Genomic DNA, 6,000 nt, shown 5'->3' on the forward strand with positions numbered 1-6,000 from the left:
GCACAAATTTAAATGTAAGTATGTAGTGGCGTAGAACATGAGTTGGTAAATATGTTACTTTGTTGCATGTGTTATCACCAAAAATGTGTTCCGTGAAAGTAAAGCAAGTTCATAATTAGATAGACATCGTGAGGTATTTATTTTCTGTACAGTTTATGTTGGAACCGTTAGAGAGAGTGGCACACTTGTTAGCCTGTTCCATTCTTCTTTGTTTTCCGAAGCCGTGGCTTGGTGGCGGGTGGTGCATTTCACACCTAGGCCTTCAGTTATGTCCTACACAGTCCTACCTGAATTATTCCACCTCTTAATACCATCATTATTATGGCTCAACTATACATTTAGACAGAAACGCAGTATAACCGGGCGTTGCATCACTTTAACATAGTCAAGTACAACAGAGTTATATTAATATTTCCGAAGCATTTATAATCAATATATCCGCATTTACAATTAAGAGTGTTAAACTACCAGCTTTAAGATCGCTTGGATACTGTCAAAACTTAAAAATAAAAGGGGCTTTTAAGGCATTAGTCTACAAAGTTTTATTAAGTCCACCAAAAGTATGTGAGCTTTAACAAGTTTGTTCACTAAACAGCGCATTGTCGCACCCAAAGCAGTTTCATTTAAGAAACGTGACGATAAAGACACAAACTATTCAGTGAAAATAAAAGAAAACAAACATTGCATTTGTTCATGAGGATATATTTGCGACAGTGGTGAAAGTGTATTCCTAGCCCTGAATGTCCACTTTGATAAAGGTTAAACCAAAACAATTCAACAAGTCTCCTTGAGTATTTCTACTGCACAACTGAGCCAGTGCGCCACACACATCTCTATATCTCTTGCAGAAGCATCAAACATTTATTTTTTATATATTTGTCATTTTAAATTACATATATATTAATTTGTTAATATTGATTTAATATTAACGACATAAAAGGACAAAAATATATAAAAAAAAAAAAATGATTAAATGCTTTGTACTCACCAAAACAACTGATTATTTGAACACAAAATCCATCCTCCTTTCTTTCCTCAAGAAGACTTCAATGACTCTGTTGTACAGTTTATCTGTGCGTTTCAGTTCCACCAATAAGTAATTTTCTATAGACATGAAGGCTAATGATGAAAGCCGAGTCTGTCCACTAGAATTTCTGGCATAAGTTTTAATTCGCTTTAAGGCCAAGAATGACCGCTCGACAGAAGCAGTGGACACAGGGATAGTCACTGCCACACATGCCAATGTGTAAAGCTGCCCCATGCTCTAACTCAGATTTTTCTGCTTAAGGAAATCAAGGAGACCAGTGGGACTTTTCCCTTCAAAATCAGTCATGGCATACATTACAGTCAGTTCTGTTTTTAGCCGGGACAGATCGAACAGTGTTCAGTGACTCTGTGTTAATTTGGCTAAGGCTGTTTGCGGGAATTTTTTCCGGTAGGTCTGAAAGTGCTGGGGGTCCAGGAGGGAGAGAAACATACATTTTTCGTGGTCTTGAAACCTACTCCGTATCTGGCAAAGAATGTTGTCCAGAATATTGCTGTGGAGTTGTTGGTAGTATGCGCGAAGGTCTCGTTGTGCTGTACGTGGGCCTCTGCGTGCGCTCGGACCACTTGAGATGCGCGCTGTGTCCTCGTAGATCTGACGAAACTGGCACCTCTCTCGCTCAATTGTGTCACAAAACTCGTTCACCCTTGTCAGACAGAATTGTACATCCAATGTTTGTTTCTGTAGTATTCCAAAGAGCACATCTGAATGCTTAAAAATCCCATTGAATGTTTCAAGCAAAAAACAAAACTCAAAATCATCCAGACGTGCATTAAATCCATCAGCGCAAAGCATAGTATCCCCATCATACTCCTCATGATGTTCCAGTATGTGGTCAAACACCTCCTTTAGGGAAACTCTCTTCTCAAAGACTGCATTGACCAATCTCAATGTATATTGCCACCGCGTTGGTGCAACATTAGGAAGACGACGCTTGCAAATGTCATCCAGCAGTTGCGTGCGCTTAGGGGATCTGGAGAAAAATGCTGCAAGGTCATTGAGGCTGGCAAAAAATACCTTGCATTCTTTAAGCTTTGAGGACCCTTGAGTCAGTACTAAATTTAGTCGATGTGCATAGCAGTGAATGAATAAGGCCATAGGTGCCCTCTCCTTAACTTTAGCCTGCACCCCATTTAGTCCAGATGCCATGACCGCTGCGCCATCATAACACTGTGCCACAACTTTATCCAGACTACATTCATATTCCTCCATGAAACGGAAAATAAGAGCGGCAATGTCATCAGCTCGCTTGCCGCTTGTAACATCTTCAAATCTGACAAACCGCTCCTTGACACCTGTGTCCGTCACATAACGCAGGACAAGTGCCAGCTGTGCTACATTACCCACGTCTGTCGTCTCGTCCACCATAACAGCGACAAAGGGTGCTTTTTTAATCTCCATTTTGATCTCCCATCACTTCAGCAATAGCATAAATCAGGTCGTTTTGTATTTTGCCTGACGTCCCAGTAAACACTTTGTTTGTGGACGGGTGGTAATGCAAGTCTGTGTTGTTCTCAGCAAGCAAAGAAAGAAGCTCCACGTAGTTTCCTCTGTTTCTGGACTCTGCGCTTTCATCGTGTCCCCTAAATGAAAGTTCCTGTTTCCCCAAAAACAGGACACAATCAATCAGTCTTTTCAATATTTCCCTATTTTTGTTCACCCTTTCGTTGTGGAGCTTCGTTTCCCGGCGCACTTGTTCGTTGAGATGTAGATCCACTCGGGTGTCCCCAAAGGTTTTCAAAATCACCATTGCTTGTAAGTGCCCAGCCGTGCTTTGGTGTCTCGTTGCTGCCTTGGTTAGACAACTCAAGTTTGCAAATCCAGTGTGGCTCCAAACACCAAATCGATCAGTTACAAATAGCAGGCATTCCCAGCAGTACAATTTGCAGGGCCTCTCGGAGGCTGTGAGCCAGGGGTACCGTTCGTAGTTAGTGATTTGAAAGTGGCGGACAAACCCTTTTCCCCGCTGTGATAGGCTCGCTAGCGTCGGGGTTGGCCGTTCTCTTCTCACGATGTCTAGCTTTTCTTGAAAAAAAGAAAAAAAAATGGCATTGTAATTATATCTACGACCAAATCGATCTCTTCTCCTCCTTCAGCCATTGTGGGTTGAAAAAAAACAGCTTGTAGAAATCTATACAAATTAGCTTGTTCAAATTCAAGTTCAGTTTGCTAGCTCTACATAGCTCTGCCTTTCAATAGTGCGTATCCAATCAAAAGACGTGCACGTGCTAACGTCATCGTACGCCTGCTAGCTGGCCCGTTGTCGCCAACTCAAAATCTGATTGGTTAACGCCACAGTTTTGTTTCCGTTCACTTTAAGCTACAGGCGACGGCACTGTTGATTCTGAAGGCCTAAGGGCAGATTTCTTGGACCCTGGCAACACATTATGGCTGAAATATGATTGGATAAAAGCTCCAACATAAAGGCCAGCCCTCCAAATCTCGTTCTGAGGCTGGAAGCAGCGCAACCAAGAGGAAAGCTATGAAATGAAGAGAATAGACTATGGGGAATCATTTAATACATATTTGTGGAAAAAATATATCAAAATTAAATTTATATTCTGATGATGTAAGGCCAGCAGAGAAGGCCTTGCTGGCCCTGACGGCCCACCACTGCTTGGAAGTATACTTGCTTCGTTTCTGAAGGAAGTGACTTGGAAGTATGCGACTACCAAGCCAGTATCCTTGCGATTGAGAAATGGGTACTCGATGACGTAGTATCCTTGAAATATTGGCTTGCAAACCAGTTTCCTCGCGATTGAGAAACGGCCCGTGAATCGCAATGATGCTCGAAATGTCCCTTATAGGCCTACGTCTGTTTCTGGTTATTTTTATTTTGAAATTCAGTTCCTGACAGACGCCAAAAAAGCCAGAGATTATGGACTTAAACAAATAAATAAAAACAAGGATAATTGTGTGTTATTGGTGAGTAAATAAAAGTGTTATTTAGAAAAGAATAATAAATTAGAAGGAAAAAAAGATTTTAAAAAATACAGATTTCAGTATTTTGATGCTCTGAGCCCCATTTATTTTCCTCACAGACGACAACAAAATTCCGACATTATACGATTTAAAATAAAAACAATAATCGTGGATTGATATTGAGTAAGAAGATGTTTTTATGAACCCCACAGCTTCTGGTCTTCCAAGACCCGAACGGACAAAAAGACGTGCTGCAGGCACGAAACATACTACCAATAGAAATACATTGCTTTTAAAATTGTTCTGTGTGACACGAAAAAAAGGGGAAAATCGTGTTGGTGAACACGAATCAATAGACCAAATGTCGTGACTATAACACGAAATGCCGTGAGACTGGGTTGGTTAATCGCAGGTTAAAATAATTAGTGGCATTAAAAACAAATTGCATTAACGCGTTGACTTGACAGCCCTAATAATAAATAATCAAATACTCTCTTTTTTATATAGCCTTTCAATTACACAGAGTAAAACACATGGAAATGAATTAAACAAAAATACATAGATTAAGAATAAATAAAAAATAAAATGATATTACAAATAAAATAACATAAAAGGAATTGATTTTATAAAATATATTAAGTCAGCACATTTCACATAACTGTAGGGGAGAGTGGGGTAAGTTGAGCAATTTTTTAGTTATGCTGTCCTCTAAGCAAGGAGAAATGACACATAGCAAAAATGAAAACACACACCTATAATTCAGGATGTCTCCTATCAATGGCAATGATAATAATTAATATTTGATCAAGGGCAGTGAAAATATTACTTCTTTAAAAGAAAAAGTATTGTGGCTCAACTTGCCCCAGTGTAGGGGTAAGGTGATCCAGGTCAGGGGGTACATTGAACCACGGTTCAAACCTGGTTTACCTACAACAAATCTTAAAGCTAACTATAAACAATAAATAACAAACCAAATACACGCTTAGTTTTTCAAATTTGTTTAATATAAATTTAGATTTAATTGATTGATTTTTTTTAAATGTGTTAAAAGGAAAAGTAATCACACAAATGGTGATACAATTTTATACATCTCACCAATCAAACACAGGGGAAATTCAACTGTAAATTTAGGCTACAATGAGCTCTTATCATCAACTTGGCCTACTTTAATTAATTTCTCCATTGAAAAACTGGCTCAACTTACCCCAACTCCCATGGTTCACTACCCCATAGCCACCATTTTAGAAAAAATAGCCTAGCATTACAATTCAGAGTCATCTTTAAATTAATTATTCACATGGTTTAATATGCTGCCAACACATCAACATATACAATATATGTGTTTAAACCTGGATACTTTTTTTTTGACATGACAGCCGATATAGCTGAAATCTAGAAAATGTACTTTGACAAGCAAAAAACGTTTTTTTGTAAAAATATTTACTTACCAGACCACAATGAGTATCTCTCTTTCACAGGCAATGAGAAATGGGTGGAGCTTGCATAATTTCTGGTCACTTGATTACAACTACATTATAAGGCGTTGCCTGGTTACAGGGGTGGCTCAACTTACCCCCTTCTCCCCTATTAGGTTAATTAAAAGCAATAATATTAAGTGAACCCAATATTTTGTATTTATACTTAATATTATTGCTTTCAACTAACGCAGGGGTCTGCAACCTTTTTGACCAAAAGAGCCAATTTGCTAATTTTTCACAAAAAGAAATGTGTCTGGAGCTGCAAAACATATTTCAGAGCTTGATAGCTTATAAAGTTGTATTTATTATATATTATTGTTATTTATTGTTTTTTCATTTATTAGGCTATTTATTACATTATATAAAACTGTTCTAAGAAGAAACAAATAACTCATATAAGGAGAATTAAAAATAATACACAGGCCTACTTTAAAATAAATTAAACACAGCACTTGGGGAGTCCTCTGCACATTTGAAGGAAAAAATATATAATTAAAATGGGCCCACTTTGAAATAAATAAAACATATAGCTGCACCCTAAAAAAAGTTAAAGGT

This window comes from Notothenia rossii, assembly GCF_949606895.1.
Source record: "Notothenia rossii genome assembly, chromosome: 6".
In the NCBI taxonomy this organism is placed as follows: Eukaryota; Metazoa; Chordata; class Actinopteri; order Perciformes; family Nototheniidae; genus Notothenia; species Notothenia rossii.